Below are 19,307 nucleotides of genomic sequence, written 5' to 3'. Positions count from 1 at the left end.
ATCCATGTAGATGTTGATAATAACAGCCTCAACTCTGCATTTAATTATTATTAGACTCAATTGGCTTTTCTCAAGATGTAAATGAGCCCACTCACCACTTTAATCACACTGACATATGACACAGAAACTGAATATTTAACTGTTTTTCCAGTTTTTTGTCTGATCGTTTCATAATAACGTTTAATTTTACAATAACAGCCTACACAGTGCTGGAAAAACAATTTCAGGACGCTAGATGTCTTTCTGTCACAAAATTTAAAGAAGTGACTCATTCTTTGTTACCTTTTTCAAAGCGTCTGCAAACACAATGCAGCGGTCGATTACTTGTTAATAGTGTTTCATCCTCACTGTGTACAAACACACCAGAGTAGAATGGGAGGCAGAGCCTTCAGCTTTCAGGCCCCTCTTCTGTGGAACCAGCTCCCAGCTTGGATTCAGGAGACAGACACCCTCTCTATTTTTAAGATTAGGCTTAAAACTTTCCTTTATGATCAAGCTTATAGTTAGGGCTGGATCAGGTGACCCTGAACCCTCACTTAGTTATGCTGATATAGGCCTAGGCTGCTGGGGGTTCCCATAATGCACTGAGTGTTTCTTTCATTCACCTCTTTTCACTCTGTTTATACCCAACTCTGCATTTAATCACTAGTTATTATAATCTCTGGCTCTCTCCCCTCAGCCCCCCCTCAGCAGATGACCCCCCCTCCTGAGCTGGTTCTGCTGGAGGTTTCTTCCTGTTTAAAGGGAGTTTTTCCTTCCCACTGTCACCAAGTGCTGCTCATAGGGAGTTGTTAGCTGTTTTTCTCTGTAATTATTTTATGGTCTTTACCTTATAACATAAAGCACCTTGAGGTGACTGTTGTAATTTGGCGCTATAGAAATAAAATTGAATTGAATTAAATTCCTGGTATAACTCACAAACACGCACATTAAGCAGATAACTCGTGTGCTGGAGACACAACAGAGCTCTAACCTGGCGTTGTTCCTGTTTTCCCCAATCAGTGACAAATAGTAAGAAGTCGTAGCTTCACAGGGGGCTTTATTACAGCGCAGCAAACTGTTTTTCCATGCCAAACAAAGATCTTCTAAATGTGTGCAGCGCCATTTCCTGCCAAGTAATGACTATGAATTTCTTCACAAATAAATTTTAACCATTGGAGAACAAAAATTTAGTACAGCAACTTTAACAACTGCTGTTATTTACTTAGACTCTTTCTCGCCTATCGATCCTTCCAAGCTAACTTCAATACTTTCTTCCTCTAAGTCGGCAACTTGTCCATTAGACCCCATTCCTACAAGATTATTCATAGAAGTCGTACTATGAATTAATGCTACATTTTTAATTTATCTGTATCAACAGAATACATACCACAGTTTTTCAAGGTGGTTGTAGTTACAGCACTAGTGAAGGTTGCGAATGACATTCTTATGGCCTCTGACAGTGGACTCAGCTCTGTGCTTGTCCTGTTAGACCCACTACAGCAGGGATCCTCAAATCCAGGCCTCGAGGGCCGGTGTCCTGCAGGTTTTAGATGTGTCCCTGATCCAACACACCTGATTCAAATGGCTAAATTACCTCCTCAGGATGCAGTCAGGTTCTCCAGAGTCCTGCTAATGACTTCAGGTGTGTTGAAGCAGAGACACATCTAAAACCTGCAGGACACCGGCCCTCGAGGCCTGGATTTAAGGATCCCTGTACTACAGAGATTAGACTACACTCTTGATATTACAGAATGTGTTGCAGTGGTTTGAATTGTATCTATCTCATAGATTTCAGTTTGTGCGTGTAAATGAGGGGTCTTCTTCACACATGTAAATTAGTCATGGAGCTCCACAGGGTCCTGTGCTGGGAACAATACTTTTGACATTATGCCTTCAGATGACGAAGTTTTTGCATGAGGTTCTGTTTTTGTTGTATTTTCTAATTTAACTTCTCGGTTTGTTGTAGCTTTGTATTCTGTTTTTAATCACAGTTATTTGTACTTTATTTTGGTTTCCCTTCGTTCTTGTCTTCCCCGTGTCTTGGCCCTTCTCTGTGTTTAGTTCCCCTTCCCATTGTTTCCTTAGGTTTCCGTTACCTTAGCTTTAGAGTTTAGTTATGCCTGAGTTTTCCCTTTGTGTTCCTCCCTTGTTGTGTGGAGTGTCTTGTGTCTGTTTTCGCCAGTGTGTATGCTATTCCTCGTGTTGTCAAGTCTGCGTTGGTGTCTTATTTATTCACTTCCTGTTTTATTTTGACGGTCCCGTGTTCCCTGTGCTTTGTGTTTAGTTTTACTTCCTTTGTGTCATTAGTGTCATTTTGTTCACCTGTGCCTCGTCTTCCCCAGCTGTCTGTCTTTTCCCTGATTACCTAGTGTGTGTATGTAAGGTCTCAGTGTTGTGTAGTTCTTTGTTGCGGTGTCATCTGTGCCCCCCCCCCAGCTGTGTGTTCCCCAGTTTAGTGTTTTCCCCTTTTTCCTCCCAGGTTAGTTTTCAGTTCAGCCTTGCTTGAGTTTTTTGTTTGTATGAGGTGCTTCCAGCATTAAAGCTGTTCTGACTCAAGCGCTGCTTCTTGCGTCCCGCATTGGGTCCAACCCTGCCCGCCACACAGCCTAACCGTGACATTCACTGTGTTTGAAAATATGTCACTGTGGGTTATATATTTATATATTCCAGTATATCAATGTGGAGTCTTAACATCAAGGCCTTCTCTTAACAGCAGCTGCCTGCATTGGGAATCTAAAGAAGTAATTATCATTTAAAATTGTGAAAATGTTAAATCTATTTGTAGCGCCCCCATGTGGCCAATTAAAACTATTTATTTCACAAATTTCTGGTAAATGAATATTAATGTCGCTACATTTTTTTTTCCATCTGCAAGAACCGTGCACACAATGAAATACACACTTCCTTACTTACCCCGATAAATGCAGCCCAGGTAAATCGATGAGCGCTCACTCATCGGGTTCTTTATGAGTGACAGGGGACTCGTGGCACCCGGGTCCATCCATCCCTCACACCCACTTCACATTCAAGCCTGATGTGCTTGTTGGAGCACGTGTGATTTCACAAACATCTGCCTTAATGAGTCTTCTCCCACAAGTCTTCCTCAAACTTGTGATTGACTTGACAATAAAAAGTAGATGAAACTGTAAATCATGAGACGTATTGTAAAATGTACTTCTGTCTTCCCGTGCTCTGTAATGAAGCAGTCATTATGATTATTTTATAGGACTGAAGTTTTTAAAACTACAAGAATGCATTACTCTGCATAATGAACAGATGTTGTGGCAACAAGCACATACATTATGCATAAAAATTATTTCAATTTTGATTGTAGACGCTGATTTATTGAGACAAGTCTAGCTTACAACAGTAATGGATTTAGATGTGCTTTTGTGTGTTATTTCCATAATTAATAATAGGAAGGCAGCACATTATATATGCTTTGTATTCATAAAGATGAGAGGGTTTGAGTTATAACAGATAAATACTGCTTGCTGAACTTTAAACCACACCAGATTAATTATACATAAAACTTAAACTCTTTTGAATGGAAAAAAAAAGAGACAAAAAAATATTTCGGTGCTTTATTGCTTTGTGTCACGATTTGATGCGCTAAAGAGACAAAGAGGATGACTGATAAGATGAGATCAAGTGAAGGAAAAGGAAAATAATTATCACAGCGTGATGCACTGTACAGTAACCGGAAATCAGCCTTAATATGATCCATAAACAGGAGCACAAAAATGTGAAAAAAAACATATTTGGGCTGAGTGGGAACAATGTGAGAGGGAAGATTAGACTGTGACGGTCAGTCTTCAAATGCTCATCTGTAAAAATATAGACACATACACGCTTCCGTGTCTTTGTATTTGCAGTAACATCCATAAATAATCTAATAATGCAACTATTATTAATTAATGAAATAACCTTTTCATGCAAAATGCTGTTTAAGCTGCTATAAAATGAACAGATAAAGGATAATCCAATAATGCAATATAATAAATATTTGTTCACTTACTATAAAAGTCAGCTTCAGATGCTGTACATAATTGTGATGCAGTAATCTGCACCAAATGTGAGTAAATGTGCATCTAAATATGGTTTTCAGTAAGTACACCGTGTACTCCGGTTTAAGACATTTTCAGAAAGTCAGTTTGCTGTAAAATATATATAAATTTATTCTCTCAAACCTTATTAAACCAAAATATAGAATAACACCAGGCTTCTTATTTCTGAGTTATCACCTTGACAGTGTTAAAAGATATGTGTGTGTGTATATATAAATCATATAATTCAGGTTTAATTTATAGCTTCAGTGTTTCATCAGTTTGATTAGATTTTAATTTTTTTTTCTCCTTGATGAAATATTCAAACATGTGTTCCAATTTCAACTTGTTGTTTTTATATCACGTAAAGGTTTTTTTTTTTCTTTCTTCCTTGAGACTGATATTTGACCAAATATTTCATTTTTTTCATAATTGTATTCAGCGTCTCACAAACCGACAGCTGTTGTGCCAAAACGCTGCTCGGCTACAAGTGCTTCTCTGTGATTTTCCTTCTCAGCGGCAGGTTGGGAAAGCCTTGAAACAATAGATGCTAAAAAACAAACAAAAAAAAAACAAAAATCTAAATGCTTAAAAAGAGAGAAAAAATATTCATAGTCATAATTAAATTCACAAAGATAACCACTGTATCCGCCGAATGGGTGGGGACAACACTGACTGGCTGATATCCAATTTGAATGAAAGCAATATTAGTCTGATAAATTAATACTTGGCTGTATTTGATGATATCTGCTGGTTCTGAGCTTTTAATTTGTGCTGCACAAGCAATGCATTCAAATCATCTGAATATTAATTCTGGGCACTTCTGACAGTGAAATGTATTGAAAGAACTCTTCGGGGTGTTTAAGACATTTCTAATATCTTTGCCTGGCTCCTTGAAGGACTTCCGGTGACCCGTCGTGACCTCGTTGGGGACAGATGCACAGTATCTCTGCTGGACTCTGGGATGCAGATGTCTGCCCGACAGAGTAGAACCTGATGGAACAAGTCCAGGGTCTGCTACATGAGGAGGTACATGAAGTGGGGCGGCTTTTGGCTCCACACAGTAGAATTAATGATTTGAAGACACATAGTTGGTGAATAATTGATTCCAGCCCCGAGGATGGTTAGGAGCTGAGTAAAAGACTAATAAATCATTTGTGGTGCTGCCAGTTGTCACTTTCAATTATTTCTGGGTTTGTGATAAACTGCTGCACCTGCCAGCTGCCGGTCCCTCGATTCCTTGGAGCAGAAAGGGACAACTTTACCCAAACTTTGCTCTCGGCCATGCCTGATACAAACAGCTGCCCTTCAGGAGGAATGGCAGGTAAAATAAAATAAAGAGAAAGAATGACTCATTAAAACCATTTTCATCATATTCAAGTATATTTGCTTATCCATACTTTTAATTTACTTCCTGTTTAAGCTGGTTTGACCTAAAGCCAAATCGGCGATCAGTTCTAGTTGCAGCTGTCAGAAAGTATCTTTAGTAAACTTGTTTTTATTATTATTTTTTTATTAGCCAGTGATAGGATGATAGTGATGGTAAATGCCGTACATAAGGAGGTCGCAGCAGTTTTGCTCTCCTCACCGTTTCCTTTTTCTCGTTCTGTCTGCGCTGACTGATGAACTGTCAGATGATCCGCAGTGATTGATTGAGCTGCTGTAAGAGGCTGCTGTAATGAAAATGTGATAAGCTGCTAAATAAAGAAATAAAATCAACTCTTTCACCTCCTCCCACATCTGACAAGTATGAATCTAACTGATTAACGCTGTTGTGCGTTCACATTTCACTTCCTGTTTATTTGAATATAACAGCTTGCATTATGAGAACGTGTCTCTCGGTGTAAAGATGTCTTTTTAATGCGACGTCGCACCAACACGTTGCCATTGTTAACATATGTGAGACTTGTCAAAAATACAGTGTTGTGCTTTGTCACATGTTTAAATGAGCCTAATGTACAATGTACTACAAGGAAGACCTTGTCAAGTGAATAATTACAGTTACGGATCACGAGCTCCGCAGACCTTCTCCCGGGAGCGAAGCTTGTCGGGATAAACTAGGAGTACCGCACAGTTCAGGAATTTTAAAACCCCTCAGCTGTTAAAGGTGTTTTCCTTCATCTCTATTAGTCATTTCACATGGTAAAAATATAATCTGAGGACGATCAATAATTTATCATTTCAGTAATAGTTTTTTTTAATCAGTGCAGCACAGAACACTTTATGTAATACCTTTATTAATCTTCCCATACCGGTCAATGCCTCCTGTGATGATTCTGGAAGGACAGGATGTAAATTTACAGCACAAAACCAAAGAACATGGATAAACTTACACACCAGGATGTTCTTTAATGCAGCGCCGCTTCGTTCACCGTTTCTGCTTGTTTTTTTTGGTTCATTTCAGGCACCAGAACCACTTAGTTAGGTTAAGATTATGATTTGGGTTCAAATTCACAAAGTTGTTGAAAAATGATGCTTAAGGTGCCCAGTGCAGTCAAATCTGCTGCCATGGGTCACTACTGAAAGAACAATTAGAAACAATCAAGTAATATATATTTTTTGCAAATCATATATTGGTGGTGGTGGACTGGATTTACAGTTGCACATTTATAAGTAGAGCAGGACAAAGAAGTTAAATTAATATGCACCTGCATGGAGATATACTGCACAGTAAGGTTGCATGTAGCATCTGAAAGCGTGTGGACATTTAATTCAGGGCCAATTCCACTCCCGCCTCTCTCCAGTTCCTTAACAACACATTTAGCTACGTTTCCGAATCCAAAGTAAGTAGGCAAGCTGTAAACCTCTCAAACACAGAGTCTGCATCCACACCCCTCGAAGGTCCAGGGCCACATGCCTCCAAATACAAGTTCCCTGTGTTTGCTTCAAAATTGAGGCCTCAGATTAAGTGTGAAAAAAAAAAAATTGCTGAAGTCTTAAGCACAGTGATACAGACATCCAAGGCCAGGCCTTCTCTGTGTGGAGTTTCCATGTTCTCCCTGCACCTGCTTGGATTTTCTCCTTTCCTCGCAGTCCAACGTTGGGTCGAATGGTGATGTTAATCGGCTGTACCCTCAGCAGGGTATTTACCCTCGCTTAAATCACAACCTATGGAGTAATGGTTTGCTACATACTGCAAATAACTATCAAATACATATGCTATAATTCAGGCAGCAATATGATCAAAGTGTATCAATTAAAATACGCTTCTCAAAATAAATGAATGCAAACACAAGTAACATATTGGCCTGTAATAAAATTATTGTCTTATCTGTTCTCTGTACTTTAATAACCTGATTTAAACTTGCTGTTCATGCTGTTGATATAAAGGTTCGTGTTAACCAACAGTGATGATAAGTGGAGTATAGTTGAAAATATTTTATTGTGAAAACACTTGAAATGCATTAGCTCATTTCCAGAAGTGGATGGATGGCATTTGATCCTAATAAATCTGGGGATAGAAGTTTAAATTGACTCACATGCTGATTGGAAAGGGGAGGGTTTCCCTGTACTCGCCTGGTGTTTTGACCACACCCCCTAATTAAGAGACCCCATGGAGTGGTAGGGTTTGAACTGGACTTTAAGTTTGTTACGTGAACCAAGGAGACTTTTAACAAGGCATCTCTTAGGACCCCTCATTTACTACTGGAAACAACTCATAGCCTGTAGGTAATGAGCTCATTGACTTGTCTAATGGATACTAAACCCTGAAGTTTAACAGATGTTGATTACTTTTTATTTTAATATCGTTATAACCTATAAAGCAGGTTTCCTGGATATCGGTTGATCATCTGAATGAAAACCTCTGCTGATAATGATCTGAGACCAGGCCTAATCCATGCCTGGGACACTGAGTTTGACTCAAATGACCGGTTTTACTTCCCATAATTTTTTTGTTGTAAACAGATCCTGTGAAAAGGCTGCAAATCAAGACCTTGTAAAAGTATCATCTGTGAGTACAAAACCCTACATATCATATTCCCTTGTGCTGCATGGGAAAGTTCAGTCCTCCTTCACCATGAACCAGGCTGAGTTTATTTTCAGTCATCACCACAATATCCTGTCCTGCTACTGAAATATTCAATAGACTGCTGAATATGAACATCACGGCTGCTGAAAAATAGAATTAGCTGATATATGATCAGTTCGTTATCATGATAAGTTTTAAATGTAACACTCGCTGAGAACCTTTGGTTACATTTTGTCAGGAAAAAAGTCCCGTTTCATGCCTAACACTTTGGTACATTTTCACTATGGTACAAATAAGCTCCTTTCAGCTTTGTGGTGGCACTCCTGTTGAATAATTGCTATTTTGGTTGTATAGCTTAGTGATAACATTGCATTTGACAGCTGATAGAGAGCAGGGAAGCAGAAAGTAGACAGTGGTGGAGTGTGGTCCATCTGTGAGGTGGGGAACAGAGTGTGAGGCAGCCCCTCGGGGCCACGAGGCAACTCAAACAGCATTAGCAAGAGGTGTGCCTGCCTTTACCGCAGCTTTCACGCCTCACTCCTCTTCCAACACAAATCAGCGGCAACACAAGTTATCCATTTGAGATATCGAGTCGATATGGAGATAAAGCCTGCACTTATGAGCCACGGTCATGAAAAAGATCAGCAAGGGACCAGCAGGCTGTTTATAGGCTCCTCACATTAGTGCAGGCAGGCACTCGCTGCAGGTGGCATGAAATATTAAAAGGATAACCTCGTTTTGCTAACTGACCAGAACAAAGTTGTCCTATGAGTCCCCGGGTGGGGTGAGGTCTCACTGATTGTCTTGCCCTTGTTGTTCTACGTTGGGATCCGTGACTCTCAATAATACCTCTGAGGCTCCTTTCCCACCTCATTAAGTACGACCTCGTTATGAGTTTCCAGTGAGGATGGATGGTCTATTTATAGGAAGTGAACAGCGGTGCTGAAAGAGTTATTTGTTCTATTTTTAACCGTTCATATTAAAATGTGCATTTCCCCAAAAGTCTTCCAATTAAATGATGACACTGGCCATTGGTCGAAATGACTTTTTCCACTTTAACTTGGAGTGATGAAGCTAAACACAAACCTGACTTTAGACCGGGAGACTGAACTGCTTCTGTTTATCAGATTTGCTTCATTAAATTGACTCACAAAAAAATGCCACATTAGGGTTCCATCTAAAGGGCAACAATGGCACACAGTAACACACTCACCTATTCATATGAAATGGGTGAGTGTGTCCAAGCTTCTGACTGTACTGTACATCTTAGATTCACTTCTCACATTTGCAAAAACAATGTATCCACTTGTTTTGTGGGTCAGTTCATCTATCCAGAAGTGATATAGACTCAAGTCCATTAAACCTGCATTCTTTCTAGTGACCAGCAGGGTGGAAACAGCATGCAGTGCACTTCTCCATCAGATCCACCCTTCACTCATCACATCCAAAAAAATAAAAAGATGGCAGCAGTATTAATGTTCAGCTTGAGGCTTCATAACAAAACCTTTCTAAACAAGGAACGCAGGCACAGTCTCTACAGCCATCTTTAATTTACAGTACTTTGTGCAATTGAGTAGGGACTTCCACTTGGATACTTCTGTTAGTACATGTCATACAGGAGACTCTCCTTACTTGAGCTGTGTGTGAATTATGACTCATTATTGTTGTCTCAAGTCAGTTGTGACAAATGATGATTGCCTCTTGTGGCGTTCTCTGACATTTGACTACAAATGACACGTTGCCACTTTTTGCAGACAGTGACAGCTGGTCGAGCCTCTGTGCACAAATAATAATAATAAAGTCTTTAGTGCAGGCAACAGTCAAACATGCATGAGCATATAGCACATAACAGCACTACACATGTAATGAGAGCGCTTGATTAAAATAATCTGCCTCTGTTAGCTAGCTCTCTAGATTAGCTTATTATTGATGACTGTGATTCATACTGGCTGAACATTGTTTCCTCCTTCTTCCACAGCAATGGCAACCACTGAAGGTCAGTGACGATCAGTAATGGTTTGACAGTTGCAAACAAGCCTAAATGACCTGGTGTCTGGGGCTGTGCTGATGGACAGTGATGTCAGAGATTGATGGTGAAAGTGAGGCAGACTTTTCTGGGCCTGCAGGTGCACACAGGTTCATACCCAGACTTCTTCATGCTCTGAGTTTGATGCGTGGAGCGACTACACTGATCCACTGACGCCATCAGATGACAGAAAACAGAAGGAGGATATTTCTGACTGTTGGGTTGATTTTTAAATTGGAGCTTAATATGACTCATTTATTTTGTCTCCTTAACTTTTTAAGAGGTGAACAATGTTGGTGTGTGTAGCGTGAAGGATGAGCGCAGTGGAGACAGGTGAGATATTTTAGCCAGAAAATAAACTGACTGAACAATACAGTAAAAATCGAAGTCTGTTAAAAAAGCAGTTCAGCTGATCTCTGTCCACCTCTGTTAGCTAAAAGTCAGCAGCTGTTGACTGTTCACTGTTGAAGGTGAAGGTGTAACGGTTTCTGCTGGAAGTTGCTTTGTTTGCATTTAGATTGCACATTGTGTGTTATAGCGGGTGGACGGTTGGATTGGACTCTGGAGCAAATTGCCTAACCCTACTGGGCACAATACAAATTACTGTAAGTATGGAAGTACACAATTTTAGACAAAGCAACAATCTATAAATATATAAATAGCATTAGCTGGATGGTTCCTGTGCTGCAGTGCATCATGAAACTGTCACTGTGGCTCATCAACAGACCCCGACGTCCCTGCAGAGCAAGGTCAAGACCAATTGATCCCAGATAATGGATTGATCCAGCGTCACAGTCAGTGTTGGTGGTGCGGACAGGTATCCCAGAATGCATCTTAAATGATATCACAACTGGCAATGACGGAGGAAAGCACAACAAAATTACAAGGAAAGTTTTGAAACTACTGTTTTTAAGATTTTGTTAAGAATGCTGTGGCACAATCTTCAAGTATCCAGGCTAACGGCTAGCTCACCTTGGCAGTTATCAGCTGACTGGGTGGTCAGAGCTCATGATGCCCACTGAGAGCAGCCTGATCCCAGCACACTGTTTCCAAAACCCTTGCTGACCCTCACCTCTTACTGGAAGGTAAACACAAAGTCACTTCAGTGATATCTAACGGGCAGTATTACATGAATTATCACCACCCGGCCTGGGCCTTTCTGTGTGGGTTTTCTCCGGGTTGCTGCAGCCCACAGTCCAAAGACATGCAGTTAGTGGCGCTAGGTTGGTGACTCTAAATTGCCCAGAGGTGTGAATGGCTGTCTGTCTCTCTGCGTAGCCCTGCAACAGACTGGTGACCTGTCCAGGGTGCACCCTTCCTCTCACCATAAGGCAGCTGGGACAGACTCCAGCCCCCCCATTGACTGTGAATTGGATAAGCAGAAGAAAATGGATGGATGGATATCTAACGGGTGATGTTGGGTTTATTTCTGTGTTTTATTTGTTCCTTGAGTAAATCAGTTTGGCTGGGATTAAATTAAGCTTCATAACTGGATCGCTTTAGTGAACCTTAATGTCTCACTGGAGCGCTGTCAGTATATTTTGAACTGAATCATTTGCTCATCTTATTCCTGATGTTCACATGGGTTATACTTCTATAAACAGCTTATTTTCAATTAAAACTAACACTAACATTAAAAATATTTTATTACAGGAGGAAAGTGAGAGCATTTTCACCGGGAGAAACATCTGGACCGGCATTTTGATGCCGTTCATGGATATCCTGAAAAATGATGTTACGCCCTGCTCCAAAAATGATCAAATTATCTGTTTTTTTTAATATTTATTCGACTGTATTCTAAACACCAGCTGTCTGTTGTAAGTCTACTAGGATCATCTGACCTGTGCATTTTTTCTTTGATGAACAGTGTTATGTCTACATGTATAATGCATCTTTAATACAGTCCTGTGGAATAATCAGTAATATTTAATTTAATATACTGCTGGTGTACAGTTTTTACCACCTCATTCCAAATCAGTCCAGTGTTATGACTTTTCCAGATATTTTCACATTAATGGGCCTTTTCTAGCTGAGCATCTCACCAGCATGCTTATGAAAATGTGTGTATATTTTTAAAGAAGACATGTAATCAGGCCTGTTATGTGCTATTTTTGCTGTAAACATAAATCATAAGGATATAAGGCAGTAAAGTACACAGTGAAGCTGAGCTGATGTCATCAAGTGTGCTGCTGTCTCACCGTGAGCTGCGTCCTTCTGTCCTCAGAGGTTCAGAGTCCTGAGTGTACTTACAAAGAAGGAAGCAGCAAACAGGCAATACAAATCCTGCATACTTGGTAAAGACAAACACTGACTGAAAGAATCCAGAGCAAAGATCAGAATTAGCCCCGCCCCCTGACTTTGATGGGTGCGGTTGACAGATAAATAAATTCATCATTCACTGCAACACAGGAAACGTGAAATAATTAAATTGTAAAATATTAAATGTGTTTTTAAATAAACTAATTTGATGTTTTGATTAAGTAATCAATTATATATTGAATAAATGATTTATTTCTAATTTTTATTCATTCATGAAACATTAATTATCTAATGATGCATTTATTTATTTAATTTTGGCACTTTTAGACTTCCATACCCAGATGGACCCCTGGCATTAAAGTGAATAAAATAAAATGTTCCTTTAGAGATGCTGTTTGGATAGCACGTACTTTATTGGTAAATACCAGAATACTACATCAGAAAACTACTGAAAATACTAACAAAGTTTTTATTACTGATTCTTTTCAGTAGACATAAAAAAGCTACTTTTGCTCCCTCGTTTTAAGTGGTCTCCACAGTGGGTGGCTCCACATGTTTGATTTGGCAGATTTTTATGCCAGATGCCCGTACTGATGCAACCCCAAAGGGATTTGTGTCCTCCTCCCGGGATCAAATCAGGCTTCTTTTCACTTGTTCTGTGAATGAGTAAACCAATACACTGTGGAGCCATCATATCCACCAAATACCAGGATGGAAATAAGCAGTACGAGTACTGTAACATTACTAATTGAGGGTAATGTATCGCATATGTTTACCTAAATGAAACTGTTGATTCTCTAATATCAAAATTACTCCAAGCAGCTAAAGGGTTTTAAGATATGAGGCTTTAGGATGTGTGTAGTGATTGACCTGACTTATCCAAAGCTTGACGGGCAGATGGCAGATGTCACATAGGCACAAAGTGATGTCAGATATATGTTTATGTTTAGTGAAGCATTTCAGAGGGGCCCTTTTTTTTAACTTTCACAGAAGTTGGAGGCATCTGATTCACAGCGTTCACTGCTGGCAGAAGATCAGCAGCCCTGTGAGCTGCCAGTGCAGCCTGGCCAGTGATTGGCTGGGAAGAGCTGACAGAGCTGATGGGTTTTGGAGTGAGTGGCAGCTTGAGGTTGGAGAGATGGAGGGGTTGGTTAGGGCTGTGAGTAGAGGAAATAAACAGGAGGGGGGTGTTTGGGGGAGGAGTTGGTGGGCAGCGGTTTGGGATCTGCGAGGAACAACAGCGTTGCTCCTGTGCGTCTGCCTCCCTGACACTTCCCTAATCTGATAACGGATGAGGACAGGTTGCCTTCGCTGTACCTGGCAAGTACCTTCCCCAACCTGCACAGCGGATTTCGGCGGATAAGGCCAGCTTGGCAAATGCCGGCATCCTCTGGGGAATAGTTAAAGGGTGATTAATCATTGTTTTAGGCACAGAATGCGCGGGGAAGAATGGGAAAGCGGCGTTCCACACCTCTGAAGCAATTAATCCCTGTGATCTCCACCAGGTTTGTCTTGTAGATAAGTCAGGGTACAAAATGTTCCTAATTTATCAACCCACTCCTGCCATCCAGCATAAAACACACAATTTATTTCCAATCATTTATAGTCAAATTTTAAAAGAGTGACTTTGCCACATCCAAGCGTGCCTTATATTAGCTTCATATAAACTAAGTACCCCAGATTACAATGGGAATCTTGTTTTTATTGTGCACATCTGTTGGAGTCACAATGCATTTTCACATTTGCTGTCTGAATTTTGAGTGATTGTGGCATAAATCATTTTGCTAATCAGAAACATAAGTGACATGAATGCATCTCCCCTCTTGGAACAAGAAGCAACATATGGTTCTAAAAGCACTCAGGTCTTTTATTTCCAAGGTATATAACCTGTGCATAAACCCAATATTATTGGACTGATTGGCATTTTTCTTTCATTCTGGCTCTTTTCAGATCCTCATATCTTTGCAGATGACTTCAATAATGGATAAAACAAGCATTTCTCCCTCGTTATATATTTGATTCTCAACTTGAGTGTGCAGTTTAAGCAAAACTAAGACTCGGCTCAATGGTTTGTTGCAAGGTGAATTATGGTGCTGTACTTTGTGATTTGAGGAGAACATAGACTGCCGGCGTGCATGATAGATTTATGTAAATATGCGAGCCACTACAAAAGAAGTACAGTTCTCCCCCTCTAATAAACTGCATTAACCGATGAACCAAAATCGACATTGATGTGACAAGACGAATTCCTTTATTACGAGTGGGTTCTCTCTGGATCTCTCTGCATTGCTTCCAAATCATATTTGCCTCCTAAAATGGGGGGTGGGGGGGTACACATTCTTGCCAATAATAGTAAAATGGCCTCCTGTTTTAATTGCATCAATTACGTACCCAATATCAGCAGCCTGCCTGCCAATATCAATATTGCCATAACATGGGTGGAATATAGATGACCCAGGGTATGCGTGGGTCTTCCATGAGTGCCTCAGTGCCAGACTCATCCCACTGCCCGCTGTGCAGGGAATGGGAATGTAGGCCGGATAGCAGCTCGTCTTTCTAATGTCCCCCCGTATTCCCTTAATTGCTGACGGATCTTGTTTGGATTTTGATGGCGGTTTGGAATCTGTAGTTGCTACACATAGGAATTGATGGGCCTTTGGGGAAACATCATGTTACCCTCTATGCATGCATGTGTGTGTTTCTTTATGTCTCTCTGTGTGTGTGTGTGCCTCTATTTGTTTGTCTGCATCTGTTGGTCCGTGCATGCAATATCAGCTGTATTGTAAAGCCGAGATGTAAGGCTCTGCATAATGCAATCACGCATTAGGATGATGTAACTAATATAAATGAGGGTCACAGGGGTCAAGCAGGCTACACGGGGACGCGCGAAGCAGCTGGTTACCTGATGACAGCACACAGGCTCTCTTAAAGGTGCTCATATCAGCTCAACTTCCAAAAAAGAGCAACTACCTGGCAAGGTAAAAGCCTCTTTGTGTTACTCATCCAGCAGCACAGCACATACGGCACGGCGGCAAACTTAACAATTACTTACTGCTTTTGATGAAGGAAAATTGCATCTTGTAGGTCCCACTTCGAATGCACTTCACATATTCATATAATGCATTCAAGACTGGAAGTGAAGATAATTTTGCTGTTTAAATATTCATTCTAGCTTAAAATTTAGCCCGTAATATAGCTCCCTAATGGCAAGAGCATCCAGTTTGTCCGTTTTAATTAGATTGTTGTTTAACTATTAATTATGTATCTTGTGTCATATAGTTTTGATGCTAACAGATGGTGTAAGGGTTAGTGCAGGGCTAGGATTGGGTGATGATTTATTTACCTGCACTCTGTTAGTATCCATACACCGGCCTCCGAATTCCTGCTCAGTCTTTGAATTATAAGGTTAGCTTATGCAGTGACCTGCTGCAGCAATGCAGTACAGTATAGGGAAGATGTACTGCATATATACATGAGGTAGATGCAGTATGTATGACGCTGTTGTTCAGGTGATGACTGTTTCAGTAATCGATTATGCTTTAAGTCCATAGACTGTTTATTTTGCCTCACACTGTCAGTCAGCTTGAAACAGGAGTTGCAGGATAAAGTCATGCTGTAATAAAACAGATCAGATTCATGGACAACAAGCACTGTAAACATTACTGCGTTAAGACCGGCAAGTCAGAGCAAACGTTTATTTATCTACATAGTTGGCTCTCAAAAATGTTTACACTATGTATCTCAGTGAGCTTTGATTATTAATGTCTTTTTTTTTTTAGATATTAGCTCCATTTGACTTGTGAAAATAAAAATCTGCTTTAATACAATAAAATCCAAATGAAACAGAGTTACAGAAATGTTTGCAGCAAAGGTTCAAATTCATCAGACATGCTGGATGGCATTTTTTCCCCTCGTGAAACATTTGTGAGTTTAAAGTCTCGTGTTGTCAGGTCAACTTGTGCAGAGTCGGATCGCAGAAGCACGACGACAACAAAACGTTATCCTGGTGGAAACCACCCTGTTAACAAGGCCTTCATTTGTGTTGCATGATTCTTTCCGTATATCAATGCAAGACATCGTGTATGTGGCAGGGCGTGTGAGAGAAGGCGTGTTAACCATGACGGTCTTTCAGCTCAGCTCTGTAGGTCCTCGCTGTTCCACGCTGAGTCAGTCCTGTCTCACAAGCATGCTCACAATGAGCCGTCACAGCTTCTTGACCCCATGTGACCCCCCTAAAAATTCCTCCACAATTTGGAAGCCAGTTCTTATTCTATATACTTTCACTCATGCATTATTGGTATATACACCACAGACTGTATAAAAAAGATGACTGTAGCTACTGTGATGTCACCCATTGGTTCCTGTGGTCTCGCCCTCATCTTTTTTTCACTAAATTCGTGCTTTTTTGAAACATGTGACCTTATTTTGGGTAAAAGGCTGAATTGCTAACTCATGAGCTAATGCTATCAAACTATAGACTGTGCAGGTGAAACACACTGAGCTGCTAAATAAACTACTAGGATTCACTCGCCTAAACTCGAGCACGAAATTCTTGTGTGGGATGTTAGTAGGGATGTGGCTGCTTTAAGCTGGCCTCCTAATAATTCACGACCTTCACCCTCAGAGTTTGAACAGGTGAGTTGTGCAGCAGTGCCATTTGGAAATGAGCTATAATTTTTTTTTTCCCTCATGCTGTAAATATTTGTATTTCTGCTGGAAAGGAACACCGGAGTCTGTGCGGATTATTTTGCTTTGGATGCAGCCTCAAGTGGCCATTTGAGGAACTGCACTTGTCTGACTGGACACTGCAGATTGATCCACTCTTTGCAGTCTTGTTTACTTCTGTTGCTGGCTCGCTCCTTATATTACTACCACGTGTCTGTCCCTGGAATAGCATGAAAACATCCATGTAAGTTGTTTTTCCCATAACGGCGCAGTACAATAAAGCTAATTTGGGTGTTTTTGTGCTTTAACAGCCACTGAGTTCATTCAGAAATATAAATATTCTGAAGCCATCAGTGCTGATTCTTTCTAATGCTCCTGCTTTTATGTTAAAGTAACATATTTGATGATGTGAAGTCTTATTGAGCAGTGATTTGTTTTTTTGTTCAGCATGACTGAACCCAGCAAACCTGGCAGTGACGCACTGCTGAACTTTTGACCTTAACAGTCTGTTAGGAACTACATAAAGACCCTGTTCTGAGTCATGCTTGCGTTTGTGTCTGGGTGTTTTGTTGCACCTGGTTTGACTCTGGGCTTTACATTTGGCTGCCTGTTATTTGTTTTGTCTCCTGATGATGGGGGCCTGTGATTGATGGACGGTGTCCAGGACATCTCCGATCGACAGCTGTTGATAGCTCTGAAATCGAGAGCAGCAGTCGGAGCGTAACAATGAGCTCATTGCACTCTTGGCTTGGTCGACAGCCCAGTAAACCCCAGCACTGGGGGGACTTCATGAATTTCAACTGGGGCCACAAATGTGAGTGCACATGGAAATTGTGCTGGGGTGGAGGGAAAGGGACTAAAGTAGAAATATAGCACAGATAACTGCAATAATCGTGGAAAAAGAAGGAAAACAAAAAGCTTGTGAGCCCAACAGTTTTCCTGGAAAACAACATATTTAACACTTGTTAAATATTAAGTAATGCCGCAAGTCTTAGCCATATAATATTAAATAAAAGACCTGTATTGAAGTACTTACTGTGAGCAGGAAGACTTCAAACAGGAAGATGTGTCGCACCATCAGAGCTCCCATATCTTTCAGCGACTTCACTGTGATGAGCTCCCTCTATGCCTGCCACCTCCAGAACATCACTGTACAGGTTTGCGGTGGAACAGGTGAGCGCCGTGGCTGTCGCGGGAAAGCCCCCAGACAGGGAAGGAAGGTTTATTAAAGAAATCATTCACCTTCCACGAATGTGAGATCAAGAACGGTCGCTTAAACACAACCGTTCTTCCAGCTCGCACAACTCTATTGTGCTCAAAGGCTGCGGTGATTCAGATTTATTATCATCAGTGTAAATTTTCTTGTTTGCTGATGATGTAAGTGAAAGAAGAGAGGAAATGATAACACAGTGAAATGCTGCTTTTGACAAATGCTTATTGCAGTGTGTGTGTGTGTGTGTGTGTGTGTGTGTGTGTGTGTGTGTGTGTGTGTGTGTGTGTGTGTGTGTGTGTGTGTGTGTGTGTGTGTGTTATTGCATCTAGGTTCTGAAGGTTAATGACTCAGGTTAAAAAGGCAAAGTGGTATTAAGTATTGCTCCACATTGTTTTGTCTTAAAGTCATCCATATCTTAGCTGTAGTTGGACAGCATCACGCTGTAATAAAGTGTGGCTGCATGGGTTTGATGCCCGCGCCCTCTGAGGTTACCAAAGCACCAGAACCACATCTGAGCCCAAATTAGCGTTCTGGGCGAGCACGAGTCCCCGAGCTTAATTAAGGTAAATTCAACATTCGAGTTCATCGTTGGGTTTTATATAATCTTAAAACCAGTTGCGCTTGTTTGGCAGCTGTTTATTTCTTATATTAAAAAGAAAACATTACGCTGTAGATGATTTGGCATCCCTCGGTTTTGAATTTGAGCCCCCCCTATTATGGGAAATCTGGGTTTGAGCAATGATTAAATGCTTAATAAAAAATTCATTGTCGTTGCCAACATCTGTATTGTACAGGCTAACGGCTCACTGGAGTGTGTGAGACTTGTAAAGTTTCCAAACACGCCGTTGAGAACCCTGGAAAGTTCACCTAAGAGTTTGCCTTCCTCATTACCGAGCTACTTCTGTGTCTGCGATTAGACTGAGAACATCTTTAATTGCTTTAAAATCTGAATGCATGATAAGAATGGATTAATTTGATTTTTCTGTTCCTACAAGTAGCAGATGGTTTATGTCTTCAGAATGCTCATGTTGTAAAATGAGATCCCCAGCTTGTCTCTGATTGGTCACTGTTAATGAAGCATGCTGGGCTGATTATTGATTTAGAAAATGAGGACAACACAAGTATTGTGTGTTGCTGTAATAAATT

The sequence above is a fragment of the Archocentrus centrarchus genome, chromosome 16 (assembly GCF_007364275.1).
Source record: "Archocentrus centrarchus isolate MPI-CPG fArcCen1 chromosome 16, fArcCen1, whole genome shotgun sequence".
Taxonomy (NCBI): Eukaryota; Metazoa; Chordata; class Actinopteri; order Cichliformes; family Cichlidae; genus Archocentrus; species Archocentrus centrarchus.
This window is presented reverse-complemented; position numbering follows the sequence as displayed.